Here is a 20,523-nt window from a genome sequence, read left to right on the forward strand (position 1 = left end):
ACTAAAATACTTTGAAAACATGACTTGATCAAATGGTGTGTACCAAAGGTGCTATCTACAAGCTTAAATGGTTATTTAGCTGTCCCCATAGCAGAACCCTTTGAAGAACACTTTTTGGTTCCAGGTAGAACCCTTTCCACAGAGGGTTCGACATGGAACCCAAAAGGGTTCTGCCTGCGTGTATATAAGGGTGGGCAAACAGGAAAGCAGACAGGGATTAAATATGAACTCTTATGTGTGCCACAATAAGGTATGAAAGGGATGTGTTTTGTTCCAGGAAGTAGCCTTCTAGTTTTAAACTTTTGAAGGCTTTTTGAATGGCATTCATTGGGCAAAAATGTAACGGTCTTCAGCGCTACAACTTCAAAAAAGGAATCTGCCCGAAGTAAATTTACCCACAAACACAAATATAATTATAAATATATCTTAAATAGCCGCATGTTCACATGCCCATCAAAAGATAAGGAGACAAAACCCGGAAGTATGATGTAGGACGACGTCACATCGCATTATGTAACCTTCTACTCTAAAGGTATAGAAATCAGCCAAGTCACACTGACCTTACAGTGGGATATGAATTGAGTGACAGGAGCTTTGCTAAGATAGATCATTAGCACATGTTGGCTTTGGACCAAAAGTACATATTCTTTAAAGGGACAATCTGCCGTTGAAACAATAACGAAGTGTGCTCCCGACCACTATTCCGCTAAAAAGAAGAGGGATGGGGATGGATAAATGTAACCACTCTCAAATTTATAGACAGAGCTACAGTATGGATGCAAGTACTGACCATCCATTATTTCAAAATATAGTTTTAACCATGTTTTGAGGCTATATAGTTTTTACATTTTTACATTGACTTTGTTTAATAAGCTTCTATTTTGGGTTCTGGTGGGGTACACCAGTTGAACTAAGCTCATGAGCCATTTATAAGTTCTATTCTTAAAGAATCAGTGGGTACATATCATTAATTGATGTCCAAAACAGGATGTAGCAACTGCAGATTGTCCCTTTAAGTCCTGGGTGATAGAGCTGATCAGGCCACAAAACCCTGAAATCAAATAAACACCTACAATACATTTTGCATAAATACAGAGTGACACATGAATTAAGATATACTTATCCACCATTTGCTGAGTAAAGGGAAGCCGTATTTGCTGTGTCAAGTTGCGCAACCCCCAAGAAAGAGACTGGTGTGAAAGACACTACCCTAGCTTAAGTGTCTCAATGCAAGTGCAGTCGCAAAAAAACATCAAGCGCTATGATGAAACTGGCTCTCATGAGGACCACCACAGTAAAGGAAGACCCAGAGTTACCTCTGCTGCAGAGGATAAGTTCATTAGAGTTACCAGCCTCAGAAATTGCAGCCCAAATAAATGCTTCGCAGAGTTCAAGAGACACATCTCAACATCAACTGTTCAGAGGAGACTGCGAGAATCAGGCCTTCATGGCCCAATTGCTGCAAAGAAACCACTACTAAAGGACACCAATAAGAAGAAGAGACTTGTTTGGGCCAAGAAACACGAGCAATGGACATTAGACTGGTGAAAATCTGTCCTTTGGTCTTATTAGTCCAAATTTGAGATTTTTGGTTCCAACCGCCGTGTCTTTGTGAGACGCAGAGTAGGTGAACGTATGATCTCCGCATGTGTGGTTAACACCGTGAAGCATGGAAGAGGAGGTGTGATGGTGTGGGGGTGCTTTGTTGGTGACACTGTCAGTGATTTATTTAGAATTCAAGGCACACTTAACCAGCAAGGCTACCACAGCATTCTGCAGCGATACGCCATCCATCTGGTTTGCGCTTAGTGGGACTATCATTTGTTTTTCAACAGGACAATGACCCAACACATCTTCAGGCTGTGTAAGGGCTATTTGACCAAGAAGGAAAGTGATGGAGTGTAATCTTGTGTAATAATTCCTGAAATAAGTCAAACACATTGTATAGTCATTCATATTAGTGTACTATTAGTGACATGTTTGATGTGCATGATAATGATAATACTACTACTAATACTATATTAGAATTGTAAAGAGCTTTTCATTACACAAAAATGATCTCAAAGCACATACAATAAAATAGAAAATAGAAATGTGTTGACAAAACAAATACATCTAAGTCTAGGAGGAAGGGATGATACCTTCAATATCATATGAATCACGTCTTGAATGTCTTAAAAAGGGATTGTTTTTTCATATTATCCAGATTATCCAAAATTATATTTGAAATTGAGTTATGAAATGAAAATATACCAATTTGTTTCATTGGATTTGTATATCTGAGATTCAAATCATGCATTGATACAATCACTAGATGGCAGTATAGCATCCCATAATTGCAGATGTGAATGCATTTGCTTTTACATACCACCCCGAATTCACCACTGATCAGTTTGCCCTTCAATAAAAGGACACTGGCCTAGTTTGAAGCTTCAATGAAAGTCATTTAAACCATTGTCTAAACAAAACGTAGTGCTTGCCATCCAATCCAATACTACAGAAAAGGTTGTCATTATTTTTTGAATTTTTCTCTGCTTCCATGTAGGTCTGAATATTTTTCAACTACTTAAAATTTGCCACATACTGTAACCCTGTTAGGCCCAGCATGCATACAATTTGGATTTCTGTAATATTTGTTGAACTACCCAATTCAGCCCAAACAAAAGGCTGTTATACCTCTGGTATGTAATCAAATTCACATTTTAAGAGGAGTCACAAAGTAAGTATTCTAGGATACCAGGCGGGGGTTTGGGTCATATGTTTGCTTGAGGACAGTTTTCATTGGTTACCGCACCATTGTCTTACCAATTGTTTATGCATCTACAAGTACTGTATATCAGCGTGTCAGTGATAGATAATAACAGTCTGGATGAGTGTGAACAAAAGACCGAACGAAAGAAGCACAAACTTCTCACTAATGAAGTGACTCTCTGACCGCAATTGCTTTTGAGGACCTCTCTATTATAGGGCTGCTTAACACGATCCATACCAATTCAAATCCTTATCAATATCAATTTACTCATATCAATAAGGATTGGACTCCCTCTGGATCAGTTCTCACAGGCATCTGTCTGACATTGGAGGCCCATTGCTCGTCTCCCCCAGACAACCCCCGCCCCTCCACGCACGCACGCACGCACGCACGCACGCACGCACGCACGCACGCACACACACACACACACACAGCAAGCCCTTGACTTAGGCGTCAATAAGGCTGACCGTCTTTGTGCGAGTATCGACAGTTATCAAAAAACGCCCTTGATGTAATTTCATGGCTGTCGACACTCATGGCCCATATGCTGAGGATTATGGGAGGAGTGCGTGAGGCTGAGGTAAAAGGCACTCTAGGGCTACGTCTGGACCACTTAATATGGAGAGTTTAATGGCCCGCTGTTTCTCCACTGACTCCCAAAATGGCCAAACTCAGCTCGGTGACCACTGGAGGTACATCAAACTAGAACTGAAAAGTGCCAGTGAGTCCCGCTGTGGCAGCCGCTCCCATGTGTGTCACTATCTTACTGCATGAGAGGCCATGAAAGTAAAGTCAAGGAACAATGTCATGTCCCTGCTTTTATGACAAATATACGAGTTATTCACAAATGCACATTGAGACAACAGGGGATAATCACATTAATAAGAGGTTCTAAAATGAATGAAATGATTCACAAAATGACCTTTATGCCTATTTTGTTCCTCCCTGTCAGCCAAAGTATCATTGGAGAGGAAAATGTAATATTTTCTTCAGGCCTGAATACAAGGCACAGGAGTTTTGTATGACTCCACATGGCTAAAAAAGGCCCATACTCTAGGTCAGTTGTTATTACTATGAACAGGACACCTAATTCAAGCATTAGAGTTATGTATTTGCATCAAGAATGTGCAGTGTGGTGGTATAATTATTAAACTTAGATGTTCTCAGACCATTTTCATCAGACTTATTTCATCATGTTTATTTTTAAATCGATTTTGAAATGCTATAGTATTATAGTTGAGAAACTCCCCAGATTAAAAATAAGTAATTATGAAACACTAAAAATACTCCCAACACTGTCAACTTTTATTTAACGCTCAGGATCAAGAATATAAAGGCATAGCTCCTCATTGGCTAAACAAGTCAGCTTTGTTTCTAAGAAACATCACGGATAGTCTTGGATTTAGGGCAAAAAATGGCAACTCTAACCTTAGTTAACTTTCAAGGAAGGTTCAGACACGAATGTTAGGCTTGTAATTTCATACATGCATACACTTTTTATTTTCTTTTAATAAGGCATATTGGCCATAAGTGAAACCGTTTTTAGATATTACAACTTTGGTTTAACAGAGTTTTCTCCTTGCAAAACACATTGTTATTCTATTGTGTCTTGTCACATTGCGTGATTGAAAACCATTTTGGTGTTGAAGTTAGAGGGTTGAGGCTGTCTGAACCATAGAAATAACTAGAACAATGTCAACATTATGGTCACACACTTTAGGCATCATTGCGTAAGACCTGTACTTCAAGGTTTTACTGCTAACCTACAAAGCATTACATGGGCTTGCTCCTACCTATCTTTCCGATTTGGTCCTGCCGTACATACCTACACGTACGCTACGGTCACAAGACGCAGGCCTCCTAATTGTCCCTAGAATTTCTAAGCAAACGGCTGGAGGTAGGGCTTTCTCCTATAGAGCTCCATTTTTATGGAATGGTCTGCCTACCCATGTGAGAGACGCAGACTCAGTCTCAACCTTTAAGTCTTTACTGAAGACTTATCTCTTCAGTAGGTCCTATGATTAAGTATAGTCTGGCCCAGGAGTGTGAAGGTGAACGGAAAGGCTGGAGCAACGAACCACCCTTGCTGTCTCTGCCTTGCCGGTTCCCCTCTCTCCACTGGGATTCTCTGCCTCTAACCCTATTACAGGGGCTGAGTCACTGGCTTACTGGTGTTCTTCCATGCTGTCCATGGGAGGGGTGCGTCACTTGAGTGGGTTGAGTCACTGACGTGGTCTTCCTGTCTGGGTTGGCGCCCCCCCCCTTGGGTTGTGCCATGGTGGAGATCTTTGTGGGCTATACTCGGCCTTGTCTTCGGACGGTAAGTTGGTGGTTGGAGACATCCCTCTAGTGGTGTGGGGGCTGTACTTTGGCAAAGTGGGTGGGGTTATATCCTGCCTGTTTGGCCCTTCTGATCCCTCCTGTCTCAGCCTCCAGTATTTATTCTGCAGTAGTTTATGTGTCGGGGGGCTATGGTCAGTCTGTTACATCTGGAGTATTTCTCTTGTCTTATCCGGTGTCCTGTGTGAATTTAAATGTGCTCTCTCTAATTCTCTCTTTCTCTCTTTCTTTCTTTCTCTCGGAGGACCTGAGCCCTAGGACCATGCCTCAGGACTACCTGGCATGATGACTCCTTGCTGTCCCCAGTCCACCTGGCCGTGCTGCTGCTCCAGTTTCAACTGTTCTGCCTGCGGCTATGGAACCCTGACCTGTTCACCGGACGTGCTTGTTGCACCCTCGACAACTACTATGATTATTATTATTTGACCATGCTGGTAATTTATGAACATTTTAACATCTTGACCATGTTCTGTTATAATATCCACCCGGCACAGCCAGAAGAGGACCACCCCTCATAGCCCCTCACACCCCTCATAGCCTGGTTCCTCTCTAGGTTTCTTCCTAGGTTTTGGCCTTTCTAGGGAGTTTTTCCTAGGGAGTTTTTCCTAGCCACCGTGCTTCTTTCACATGCATTGCTTGCTGTTTGGGGTTTTAGGCTGGGTTTCTGTACAGCACTTTGAGATATCAGCTGATGTACGAAGGGCTATATAAATACATTTGATTTGATACTCAGGAAAACCACCCAAGCAGAAAAACAAGTGTTCAATTAATGCTGTACTTTTCAACTTGTGCAATCAAATCAAATAAAAAAAAGACCAGTATAGCATTTAGCATGTCAGAGCTGTATAGCATTTAGCATGTCAGAGCTGTATAGCATTTAGCATTTCAGAGCTGTATAGCATTTAGCATGTCAGAGCTGTATAGCATTTAGCATGTCAGAGCTGTATAGCATTTAGCATGTCAGAGCTGTATATTGCGGGACTTGGTGTCTGTATCTATGATGGTTTTATTCTCGAAAACAAGCAACCGTGAAGATGTAGAAGTCAGGGAAGAGATCGACAGAAACACCAATACATGGCAATACAGATGTGTTACAATTGTGACCTACTTGTCTCCAAAGAGGTATATGTTTATCAAACTTCAGAGTAGCATAACTTTCCCATGTTTCCCCCAACTGCGCTGTATGATATACCATTCAAAGTCACAATTGACTTAACCCTGTGAGACCCACAATTGCAAAAAAATGCAATGTCTCCTAAATCGCATCCTGTACAAGTCCTAAACCTAAAAATCATGTCAAAACCTACATGGTACATCTCCATATATCCTGATGTATCTCTTAGTAGTATTTATAGTGTGTCAGTCTGATTATTGTGGCATCAGTAGCATCTGAAACATTAGAACCCTGTCCACTCACGTGAAACCGTACTGGTCCCCTACACAAGTTATGCTATCCATCCATGCAAGTACATTACGTGAAAAAAATTGTGTTCTCGAAGATGTAGCGATAATAGATCAAAAGAAGATCAAAGAAATCATGAAGCGAACATTCTGAGCCAGAGCTAGAGGTAGTTTTGTAAATGATGCAAAAGCGCTCGACAACCAAGAGTTACTTTAATCCACACATCAAAAGAACTAAAATAAATATTGTTTTAAACAGACGGATGTTGATGGGGATTGTTATGTTAATTAGCTATTCGCGAATAATAATACCAATTTGCATTGGTCAAGTTGATAAAATGTGCTATTTCAGACATAATATGGAGAGTGATGGAGTGCTGCATCAGATGACCTGGCCTCCACAATCACCCGACCTCAACCCAAATGAGATGGTTTGGGATGAGTTGGACTGCAGAGTGAAGGAAAAGCAGCCAACAAGTGCTCAGCATATGTGGGAACTCCTTCAAGACTGTTGGAAAAGCATTCCAGGTGAAGCTGGTTGAGAGAATGCCAAGAGTGTGCAAAGCTGTCATCAAGGCAAAGGGTGGCTACTTTAAAGAATCTCAAATCTCAAATATATTTTGATTTGTTTAACACTTTTTTTGTTTACGACATGATTCCATATGTGTTATTTCATAGTTTTGATGTGTTCACTATTATTCTACAATGTAGAAAATAGTACAAATAAAGAAAACCCTTGAATGAGTAGTTGTGTCCACATTTTTGACTAGTACTGTATATTTCACAACATTTTAACAAAGAGTTTAAATGAAAACATTACTACAGTAAGTGCCTATTAAGCTCATCAGGCCCAAGGACCCCAGCAAAAATCTTCTTCTTTTTTCACAATTAAGTGTTTTAACATTTTCTTTTCACGACAACCAAGGCTACAAGTAGAACACAAATTAAGTTGACATAAAAAATGTATTCTTGAGTTGTATTGACAAATGTCAATAAAACAATAATAAGGTTGGCAAAGCAAAAACCTGATAAAAATGAATTCATAAGAATGCTGTAAGTACAGAAATGGTTTGCTCAGTGGGAAAAGAATATCCTACTAGTCAGTGACAACTGTGTGGAGTTTGTGACAGCAACTATGTGAGCTTATTACAGTATTATAAACACTATGTCCTGGGATTTCCTATGATCTTCTCTTGTGTGGCTTGCGAGCGTCATAGAGCAAAACATGTACATGTTCTTGAGAGTCTTAGCTTTTCATAGATTGGTCATAATAGTTTGTAGCTCAAACCATTCGGACTCTACAGACGTTTTAGTGAGAAGACCCGGCCCCGGAACCCTTCAGGATCCGCCCTTGTCTCACAAAAACCTCTCTAGCTCAGCTCTCTTTTATCACACAGACTAATGTTTGGTATCTACAGTTGCAGAAGAAATGAAATTAACATGGTTGACCCTAACAGGGTTGACTACTTCATCTTAAATAGTCCATAAACCCCCTTGTGACAGGGGGAACGGAAGATTGTTGTGTGCAACAGGGAGGGACAATTGAATGCAAGCTTAAAAAAAATATAGATTTATTGTAAAAAATTTCTAGCCTATGTACGGGTAACAGGGTTGACCTGTTATGCTCGACCCACTCAGTTTACCACCACAAAACACCAGTAGAACCAGCTCACTTGCTTTTACACTATGATTTGACTTTTAGATGTTCAATGTTCATTTTGAACAAATGATTTAAAAAGGAACCATGTCAACATATTAAAACGAGAGTTCAGTTCAAGTAACACGGTTGACCTTAAAATGAGGGACAGTTTAAAAAACATTTTTTTAACCTTAAATATGAATAACTAACCACTACACTAACCATTATATAAATAATAATCTTCAGAAAGGACTTTGTCAAAGCAAGAAAATAACTACTGCTTTACAATGATTGCAAAATGTTGGGGTTAAGTGGGTTAAAATCTCCCTAAAGTCTCACAGAGGATGCACAGAGGGACATGTCAAAATGCAGAATTTGGGCAATTTAGCAAGTCTTTATTCAGGACATAAGTCAGACTGAATGAAAGGTCCTGTTCCGCAAGCTGTGTTCTTTGGAATGTTCAAAGCAGAAAGGAAAATTCAGTTGAAAGGACAACTCAACGGCTATCTGAGCAGAGGAGTCAAGTGAAACTTCCCTTTCCGTGTATTGAACACACACACACATGCACTCACACACACACACACACACACACACACACACACACACACACACACACACACACACACACACACACACACACACACACACACACACACACACACACACACACACACTTAATTTGTGCAAATGCAAATAAATAAATGATTAAATAAACCCCATTGGCCCACGGGATGTCTTTTCTTCCATTTTAGTAATAATTGCCATGCAACACATGCAAGGGTAGTGTTCGAAAGTATTGACCAGCCTTAGCCATTTTAATAGAAATTATATCTCCTCTGAATCCCTGGCTAGCAGAGTCCGGCGTGTTACAATATAAACACAATTGATACAAGTTTGAAGTGTTCAAGATGTCCGATTGTGCATGCATGCATTTGTCCTTTCGCTGTTTCAAGGTTTTAATCAAGTATCTTCCTTTTTTTTAGGCCCATTTTGTTTTTCTGCTGCCGATGGTGGTTGAAAAGAAGGGCCTTGACTGTTTTGTAAGCATGTGCACATCCTGATCTCTCATAATATTAGTTAAAATCAATATGCTGCTTTTTTAATTATTGCTCATGGTACAAAGCGGGGAAGGCTCATTTAAGGGGGGATCGATGTGGGAGAGCGATTGGTGGACGGTGGAGCTGTACATCAGGCGGCTTGATGTGAAAATCATTGGGGCCTGCGTGGGCTGCGGCTCGTGCTGATCAGCCTGGTTAGCCCCCCAGCTGGCTCCAGGGCCTGGGTAATGGCTGAACCCTCCGTGAACCAGCATCCTCAGCTTTCGACGCCACCCCTCAGAGCCCTTCACACCGCCCCACACCGCCCCGCCCGCACGCAGGCCAAGAACAGAGGAATAACACACATCATACTCCATCACAAATGGAATGAAAAGAAAGAAGAAGTGAAAAAGAAAGTATCTTTCTCTCTCTTGCGCTCTCTCTCCCTCTCGCTCTCTAGTTCGGTCGCTCGCTTTTTCTCTCTCTATCTCTCGCTCACTTTCTCTCTCTCTCTCAGACACACACACGCGCACGCACACACTCTCCTCTCTTCATCTTCTCATTGATTATCTGTGCTTGTGATTTTACTCTTTTTTTATTTTTCCCTTTTTCTTCTCCCTCTCCTTTTCTCTCCCCTTCCCGGGGTAAGTGAGTGCATTGTTCCTCTATGTACACCTCTATTACCTTTCCCTATCTGTCCCCCTGACCGCAACCAAGGCTGACTGGAAGCTTGCCCTGCTATTCTGCTCTGTGTGCTCTTATAAAGGTTAATAACTTGGGGTTCCGGACATTATTTAAGGGTGGATGAGGTAATGTTACACTCTTCTGTTTCTTCTTCCTGTTTTTTTTTTCCTCTCTCTCTCTCTCTCTCTCTCTCTCTCTCTCTCTCTCTCTCTCTCTCTCTCTCTCTCTCTCTCTCTCTCTCTCTCTCTCTCTCTCTCTCTCTCTCTCTCTCTCTCTCTCTCTCGTGCTCTCGTGCTCTCGTGCTCTCTCTCTCGTGCTCTCTCTCTCGTGCTCTCTCTCTCGTGCTCTCTCTCAAGCCTTCCCAGTCCTAGTGGGTGCCAACACAGATCTCCTCCATCATGTGGTTTAGGCCCCTCTGGCGCTAAACTGATACAAATGATGTTAATCTGGGAATGTGTGAGCGGCAGCGTTTCCGAGGCCCGCGCCGTTATTTGTCACAATATCCGTCTCCAAAACGTGTCCGTTGTGCACAAAGATACAGAAGTTAAAAGCCCAAATAATTTAGCATTTATCACTGGGTTTATACTTCAACGCCTTCCCCTTCCAATGGATGATTTATACTGGTTCAACAGCCAACACTGGGACACCATCGGGAGGGTATCAATCCAAATAAGCACTGGCCAATATACAATCAGCATCCAGGGGAACCTGGATTGCATAATCAATGTTCCCAAACGAAGAAAAGCAAGTTTATTCTTGCTTTGGACTTTGTTTTTGAGGACATTTTGAGAGGGTCGGTATGATGGACTGCTACATTTGTATTGTTATTTTTGATTTTATTTTGAGGACATTTGACAGGTGAGCTCAAGCTCGTGCCTAAACTCTCTTCCACCTTAATATGCATGACTCTTAGGCCAGGGCAGAGTGTTCCCTCATGTCTGTGTCTTTCTCATTGTCAAGACACTCCCAAGATCTGAGTTGTAGAAACTCAAACAGACTTATTTCCATATTACAATATCAGTTATTTATTCGGAGGCCCTAAGCCTTTATGTTCTGCTTCTGCATTACAGAGACAGTTTACAGTTTTACACTATCCCATCAACAACCGCTCTAAAGCAACTCACCAGCAGCCCCGCCACTTGACTTGGAACAGAACAAGCTATAGGTGAGAAATGTAACGTCTCTAAAAATCATACACAGAGCTATTTTCTAACCCTTTAGCGTTGAAAGGCAATTATTGTTGAGCTTCACTTCCACTCGATCATCAGAGTGTTAAGGGGAATGCAATCTCTTAAATCAAATGTACATATTTTGACAGGCAACCAATGCTTAATATGTCCAATTAGTGCTCCCTATATTAGGGCTCTCTATATTTCATATTCTGAAACGCTAATGAATATAATGGTTTCTCATTCAGCGTGTCTTTGCAGATGATTACCATATATCATTTCCAACATGAGCACAAGGAGCAGAGTTTCTGCTCCACACACAAGCACACACACTCTGACTTATTGTGACATCAATCATTCATCCATAAGAGTGGTTCATTTACTAATTCAAATCTTCAAAAGAGAGCAACATTGACGAAGCACTAAACACTTAATCACAAGTTTTGACCAGCCTCTGACAATTCAGTCCATAGCAAGATATCAATCAAGTGCATTCAAATTGCTTTTATGAGCTGCTCCTATTTTGTCCGATCACCAAGGTCATTTATTATGCTTTTAATTCCCCTCCTTAGTACCATGTATTCAATCATTCAGATTGTATTGTGTGTTGGATGATACCCTCTCTGTCTCCCTTACTCCTCCAAAGTCACGTGGTACCTAAAACAGAAAGGATAGAAAGTTTGTATTTGCAGTGAGCGAGTATCAATAAATTACATGCATACTTAATTTTCCTCCCGTGTCAATGTTGAAGTGTGTCCGTTCAGAGGGGCCTGCATTTTATTATAATGAAGGAAGTGCCTGCTGCACTATGTCATCGACGGAAAATGCTCTCTTCAGCCAGATTTCAGATGATATGATGCCTCTGCTTTATGGATTGTGATTTATCTCAAGGACACCAGAGTTCATCTAAAAATAGCTGACTTGCATATCCACAGCTATGCGAGTCTTTATGAAGATACCACTCTGATATACCGAATCACCTACAGTATAAGTAACATATCAAAATATTAGCAAATATTCATAATACTCTTGTTTTTTTCTAGCTACATATTTGGTCAGAAGCACAGAAGTAGAGAGCAACTTATTACATTTCCATCCAACTGACCTGAAGTCAGTTTTACAGGGTTCTCCGTTGTGTTGCTATTGAATAGGGAGTTTGAAAAATAAAGGGAATTCAACCCAAAAGTTTCCATTTTGATTTATTCTCAAAGTAGCCTCGAGGAAACTTTGATCAAAAAAGAAATATGAACATAAAAAAAAAAAAATCCACAGTGTCACGCTCAACATCAGTTAAATAACCTATTGTGGATGTCATGGTTCCAAACAGCATTTCAACAGCAAATCCTAGACATTTCCCAGTCAGATTAAAGACTTTTTCTGAGTTGAACTTTATTTATGGTGAACCTGGAAGTACTTATTTGTGTAAATGCATAATCTGAAGTGACTTGAGTATGTTGCGGTAACATACATGAGTCGGAATTAGGTTGAACGTTTAGCGGCTGCCGTTTGTGTCCCGGCATTGATATTCTTCATGATATCCAAACGCATAAAACGTATACAAAACACACTTACTCCGCTAGGAGATTTTCTCATTGCTGAAATACATTTACACAGGCCATTCAGAGAGACAAGTTTCCCTTTGATGGAAGAATGTAAATGTGTCATTTATACCTGTCTTGTCTTTTATCATGATAAAGCAGTTCAGACTCTGGGAAAGGGAAAAAGAGAAACGCAAGCCGGTAGCTTCATTCATCGCCTGTCCTGTTTCATTCACAAGCTTGTGATTCTCTATCATGCTCCCCTCAACAGCCCGTCAGGAGGGTACCTCTCCATTGAAACAAATCTCTCATATTCCCCTTTTTGATTTCATTCTTTCTCCCTCTCTTCCCTCCTATTAGCTTATTCATTCTTCACATGTGACTGCCAGCCTGTTAAGGTCGTATTAAACCAAAGCAATCCACTTTAAATGGTTATCTACGATGCACATTAAGGAGCTCTTTGCTGGCCTTTAAATATTGTGATTGGGTTATAGGAGGGTTGCTGTTTCGGAGCGCTGATCGCCCTCCCAGGAGCCCGCTTCAGAATATAAATGGAGTAATATTATAAAGGCGAGCGCTCCAGAAGGACTGGATAATGAATAGGATTCATGATCTACCAAGGAACAGGAGGTCATGCAATGAAGTGAAATACTCTAATAACTCCAATCCAAACCCACACAGATGATGATACATTAACTGAGAGGCCCCTTGAAATTCAATTTTTCTCTCTCTCAATTCCATATTTGCCTGTATCACGGGGATATTTGTGTAAAATAAGAGCAAAAAAAAGCAAAAAAGTTTGTTTAAATTTACCCCTTTGACTTATAAGTCCAAGCTCTGGTTTGCAAGGCTTGAAGACTGGATAAAATCTAGCAAATCTTCTTATCTTCAAAAGTAAATACAACATAAATAAAAAGCTGATTTCTATTGTCATGGCATGCAATTTCTTGATCATCTGCAAACGTCTCAAGAAGTCTACTAGACTTGAGGCAGATCTGGAGGCAGATTACTTCACTGGAGGCCTTAATACTAGATACTAGATTCTAGATGTAATCCGTACCGATTATGATTTATTTTTCCTGAGGAATTACATTCATCATCTTACATATTAAGCCCTGAGGGGAGATGGACAGTATTGTGTGTTATCCTGTCAGACTGACAAGTCGAGGTTGTACTGTATCATTGGCCTTGTGTCCTTATGTATCTGTTCTTGTACCTGAGGGTGACTGAGTATGTATTACCCAGCTGAGTATGAATTAGTATATATCATACAACTGAAAATAGGAGTAACAACCTAGATGTGCATAGTGCCGTCAAGGATTAGGTGCAGGTTCAGTTCAAGTCAGTTTTGCATACTATATAGAAACGTGTGCCTATCAAAAGTGAAAAGAAGTTCAAGGGTTTACTGAATTGAGAAAGTATTACTTCCTCCTCCTCCTCTCCCACCTCCTCTTCTTGAGTTAGTGGTATGATTTTTCAGTATAGCATGTTGTACAGTTTGTACTTTTTGTATGTAATGTTGTGCCACTAGCTCAGTATATCAAACTACGGAAAAGGCAGAGTGCATCCGCTGGCCTCACAATTGGATTTGAAGGAGAAAATGAAACTATTGTTGTAATTGGGGATACAGTAGTTAACATGATACAGTAGCACACCCAGGATACAGTAGCACACCCAGGATACAGTAGCACACCCGGGATACAGTAGCACACCCAGGATACAGTAGCACACCCAGGATACAGTAGCACACCCAATGCACTTGCCTACTTACCCAGTAACATGTATGTTGCTGCCAGTTTTTTACTGTCAGTGGATTTGTCGGGGAATAGACTTAAGGTGTGGCAATATCTGAGTTACTACTCATTCCTGTTGCGCTGAAATTACTTAAAAAGAAAATTGCAACTTTCCCACTGTACAACATTATGGGACGTTTTAACAGTTTGTGCTCTGTTAAAGTTGAAAAAAGCTGTGGAAACGTTTAATTGGTGGCCAAACATTGTATATTATAGTTTGAAGATCAAGTCATGGGTTTAGGTAGATAAACAAGAGAAGGCTTTACTTTACGATACAGATCATTCTGCTGTTCTGGTGGTAATCCTTACAAATCTGGTGAGGTCGTTACCAGATTAAAAGAAAAAGTCCTTGTAGATCCTTGTTCCAGCTTCAAGTAATTTTCTGAAAACGATAGAAAAAGTAACATAGAATAGTTTTTATTTTTAACATTGTTTTAACAAAAAATACATTATAGAATGGTTTTAACAGAACCTGGTAACGTTTCTTTCTGCCAGTGTTTCTTTCTGGAGTGTGGAGGGGGTGGAAGGGGTTGGGGTGTTCAATCAGGCACGGGGAAAATGGTTAATTCCACTTGTGATGACACTGGCTCGGCAAGCACAATAGTTTTCAAGTGCTGACAATGACCAGTAATGACTGAACGAATGGATAGAGAATAGAGGAGAGGAGAGAATGGATAGAGAAGGAGCTGTGAAAGAGACAAGTAAAGTATGAGAGAGTGGAAGAGTGAGAGTGAGAGAGAGAAAGAGAGAGAGAGAGAGAGTCTCAGCCGCTCTCCACAATCGGTTCTCAGCATCTACAGTCCCAAGCCAAAATGCCATTAATACAAGTGTCAGAGTAGTGAGTGGAATCAGGGCCGTGCCGACGTCTTTGAGTGGCTTGAGAAGAAAATGCCCTGGATCCTTTGGGGACAGTCCACGACGCTGCCCATTCTTTGGCCTTTTGTGATTCTGCCTCTTGGTCGTACTCTGCCTTTTATTTGTGTAAAGATTAAATTGCACATGATTTCTAATGTCGGTGCTCCTCCACTTGTCATAGGTCGTCGACCTCCATGGGGACCAGTTAATAGATACATCGTCTGTTTGTCTCATGTTGAAACGCTCGTCCGCCACAGCCCAGTAACCCCCTATTGTCACACAGTCTGAGGCAATTAAGTCAAATAGTGGATAAGGCCTCAATGCGTGCTTTCAATATTTATTACGTCCTCTTCGTGAAAAGAGCTATTTAGTCTGCTATATCTGAAATGATCTCTAATGCAATTACAGCCGTATTTAGAATACGCATTAGCGGCAATCTTCTCTCCCTTACAAAAGGCACAACACTTAGACTAGACAGGAGGAGATAAGAGATGCAAGTATTATGAGTGGTCCAACAATTACCTCTGAATGAGACTCGGTGGGAGACTTTAGTCAACATACATTTGACAGTATGCCGTATAGGTTTATAACAGTGTAATACAAATCCACACGGTGACGTCGAATCATGTCAAAATCCCTCTGATCATTGTTTTTTTTTTTGCTGACGCCTTAGCTTCTCACACCCTTTAACCCAAGGTTTGACTGGAGGTTATAATAGGCAAGCTAAGGTTACCATGTATACGCCATCCATCCATACTCCAAAAACCGGAGTCAGTTATTCTCCAGGCCTCCTGAGTGTCTGGGACTGGCAGTTGGGGCCTGAAACCTACTTCTAGAGGAGCTGTCTGGCTGCAGCTTGGAGCCAGTCCCTGTCTCCTCTCCCTCCCTCTCTCTCTCTCTCTCTCTCTCTCTCTCTCTCTCTCGCTCTTCTAATTGACTTCCCAGTTTGATAACACATGGCTGTCTGATTGGAGCCTGTCTGTCTCGCTGATGCACAGAGGAACGTGCCTCTTCGATAGCAGATCAATTAGTCTATTAAGATAACCGGGGACAAGGGTCCCTGGCATAAATCTGAAGGGGGCTGGAGATTTTCTCACTCTTACTACTGTTTCTATGTATCTGACATTTTGGGCACATTGGTATATCTGGATGTTCTGTCTATAAACCTATATGATATTTATTTCATATAGCACTGAAAGCAAGGACTTCATTTCTCTCGATTATATTTTCTCTGAAAGTCTATGCCATTTTGACACTTTTGAAGATGTAGGCTCATTGTCTGACAGTTTATACCCATGAGGGAAGGAATAATTGTAGGTAGTCCTGACTAACAATTCAATAAGATAAACTGGCCTAATTGTCTCATGAGTTTTTTTGAAAATGTCTTGCATAAACAATCTGCAGAAGTTTCTTTCTTTTATGGCGTTATCTTGGTGTTACATGCATCATCCCGTGCAAAAAAAAAAAACATGACTTCATGTTATAATCTACCCATATATCCCTAATCCTGCAGAAATTGATTATTGAGCTTGCGCTAGTAGACAGGTGGTCACTGTAGACAGGTGGTCAGAATATTTCTTTTATTTGATAATTCTTCAGATTACTCAAGATCATTCTTGGGATTTTCAATTTCTTAATTCATTTTTCATACCCAAACATCTGTTGCTGACCCCTCCTAGGTACATTGTGCATGTGACATTGTAAATGTGGTCGAAGCTCATCTGCTTAAATTTGAGTGTGCAGAAATACAGTAATTAGGATGATTTAGTGTGTTGTTACCAGAGATTAAACAATGAGTTGATTACAAAAAATGATCAGCTGTAGTACTTTTGGTTTTACAGAAAATGATTTGTGAAACAACCAGGAATGGTTAGTATAGATGATAAAAGTAAGAGAAAAAATGATGTTTAAAAACATACTTTCTTTCATGCCTCTCTTACAAGCAGTTTAAGAAAAAGAAGAGGCCAAATAACAGCTCGAAAGACATAACATCATTACATCAAGGATCGAGATCTGATTTTCTTCTCACCTCTGAAGTATATCCAGCAATTGTGTCCTTTCGTAAGCAACTTTTATGGCGGCCTCATGGAAAGCCTGCAAGCCAGGAGGTCAGAGGGCAATGTGCTGATGGATTATGGGGCAGCGCTGCGGCCCGCTCTTGCTGACAGGCTTTATTGGTTGGGAGGATGAGCTTGTAACCCTTTATATAATTATTGTATTAAACCCAGTGTGGCCCTTGCCTCGCTGGCACTTGTTCCTGGATCAATGTGGAGATAATTTCAGAAATGAATAGTTAGTATCGATCGGGCCCCTTAGTGATGGCTTATCAGCGACTCGGACAGGTCACTGTAGATTATTGCGCCAATGTCATTTATGGTCTCTATGATAGCATTTGTATTTTTGGAGCAGGCCGATTCAAACAAAGACAATTCAATTTGCAATGTATTTCCTTCTATCTGTTGTTCTATGCCTCCACTGTCTGGTACACAATAAGTAATAAATCACAATCGTGTGTATTTGTATCTCCTTTTCCCCCTCTTTTCTCCAGCTGATACGAAGGTGTTGGCCTGGTTTCAGGGTATAGGGGGAGGTAAGAGGAAGAGGAGGAGGAAGAAGAAGAAGAAGAAGAAGAGGGGAAGCGTCAGCATTTGAGCATTTTGGCTGAGGGATTGAGTGTGCTTTGCTTCAGACAAACCAATGACCTTCGGGTCTGCTGTTTGTGGAAGAGGGAACTTAATGTTTTGTTCTTTTCTCTTCTTTGTCTGGCCTTCTGCCATCCTCATTGTCTCTCTGGCACTTGTCTGGGGAAGTAACAGTGCTTCACTCACACATTTTGGTCTGACAAAACAGTGTAACAGAATGTAATAAAGTACCAGTTAACTCACTAACTAAATTCTACACTGCACATTTTATAATTTTAACATATTTTACAACAATTGAGTAGCCACCCTTTGCTTTGATGACAGCTTTGTACACTCTTGGCATTCTCTCAACCAGCTTCAAGAGGAATGCATTTCAATTAACATGTGTGCCTTGTTAAAAGTTAATTTGTGGAATTTATTTCCTTCTTAATGCGTTTGAGCCAAACAGTTGTGTTATGACAATGAATCACATCCAGCCGTGATTGGCAGTCCCATAAGGCGTCGCGCAATTGGCCCAGCGTCGTCCGGGTTTGGCCGGGATAGGCCGTCATTGTAAATAAGAATTTGTTCATAATGGGATCGGTGTCCTGCTAGCATGCCACTACGACAACATTCGGTGAAATTGCAGAGCACGAAATTCAAAGTACAAAAATGGTTATATTAAACATTCATGAAAATACAAGTGTCTTACATCGTTTAAAAGCTTCACTTCTTGTTAATCCAACCGCTTTGTCAGATTTCAAAAAGGCTTTACGGTGAAAGCGCCCCACATCAAAATACTTTTTCAAACCAGCACAGGTGTCAAAATCACAAATAGCGATAAAATGAATCACTTACCTTTGAAGATCTTCCTCTGTTTGCAATCCCAAGGGTCCCAGCTTCACAATGAATGGCCATTTTGTTCGATAAAGTCCCTGTTTTTATCCAAAAAAGTCTGTTTAGTTGGCGCCATTGATTTCAGTAATCCACTCGTTCAACATGCATACAAACGAATCCAAAAAGTTACCGGTAAAGTTCGTCCAAACAATTCAAACGATGTTTCTAATTAATCCTCAGGTACTCTAATATCTAAATAAATGCAAAAATTTAAGACGGAGAATAGTATGTTCAATAGGGAAGATAAATAACGAAGAGCGCGCACCTCAATCAAGCGCGCTACAAGACTACTTTTCTATCAGGCCTTTATGGTTGAGTGGTCAGACGGATGCCACTCTTCAGTAAAAGGCACTTGTCAGCCTGCTTGGAGTTTGCCAAGATTCTCTGTTCTGATGAAACCAAGATTGAACTATTTGGCCTGAATGCCAAGCTTCTAGTCTGGAGGGAACCTGGCACCATCCCTAAGGTGAAGCATGGTGATGCTTTTCAGTGGCAGGGACTTGGAGACTAGTCAGGACCGAGGGAAAGATGAATGGAGCAAAGTCCAGAGAGATCCTTGATGAAAACCTGCTCCAGAGCAAGCAGGACATTAGACTGATGGCGAAGGTTCACCTTCCAACAGGACAACGACCCTAAGCATACAGCCAAGACATCGCAGGTGTGGCTTTGGGACAAGTCTCTGAAAGTCCTTGACCTACCCAGCCAGAGCCCAGATTTGATCCCGATCGAACATCTCTGGCGAGACCTGAAAATAGCTGTACAGTGACGCTTTCCATCCAACCTGACCGAGCTTGAGAGGATCTGCAGCGAATAATGGGAGAAACTCCCCAAATACAAGTGTGCCAAGCCTGTAGCATCATACTCAAGAAGACTCGATGCTGTAATCTCTGCCAAAGGTGTTTCAACAAAGTACTGAGTAAAGGGTCTGAACACTTATGTAAATGTGATATTTTAGATTTTTATTTTGTATACATTTGCAAACATTTCTAAAAACATTATGGGGTATTGTGTGTAGATTGACAATGACTATGTTTTATTTAAGCAATTTTAGAATAAGGCTGTAACGTAACAAAATGTGGAAAAAGTCAAGGTGTCTGAATACTGAATAATGCACTGTATAGTATGTAGTATATACTCATTAAGTATGTAGTATACAGTATGTAAGTATGAGTATTTGAACATAGCTCTGGTGTTCGTAAACAGCAAGGAGGAACAGAAATGTACAGTATATATGGATTTAAAAGAATGAACGTCTGTCTGGATTGGTCTAAATGACATCAAAGCAGAGGGAGTTTGGGAGTGGGTTGATGGAACATCAGCTACAACTACATATTGGATGAAAAATGAACCCAATAACTACGACAACATCGAGGACTGCGGTATGTTCGCTGAAAGGTCATCAGACCCATTTATGAGCTGGAATAATGGAGAATGAACTTACAGTATGAATTAAACTAGACATGTGAGAATGACACATCCTTGCATGGCAAACAGTAAATAGAATGGCGCTTGAGCAAGCTTCTATCTTACGGAGTTGAATTGATATCCATGTGAGAATAGGTTTGTTGACATTTTTGTCATTTTTACTCATTTTTACTCATTTTTACTCATTTTACTCAGTGTAGTCATAATGCAACATTTCTACAAACTGAGTTTAGACCAGGTTGTGGGCGATGGTAATTTGTAAAATGTTATGTTATCGCTGTAGAAAAAGTAATTGTCAGTATGGACGTATGATTAAACATTGCATTGTGAATAATTGTATTTAGTTAGTAGCTTACACACAATGTACTGCAG

Source organism: Salmo salar, chromosome ssa02 (assembly GCF_905237065.1).
Source record: "Salmo salar chromosome ssa02, Ssal_v3.1, whole genome shotgun sequence".
Lineage (NCBI taxonomy): Eukaryota > Metazoa > Chordata > Actinopteri > Salmoniformes > Salmonidae > Salmo > Salmo salar.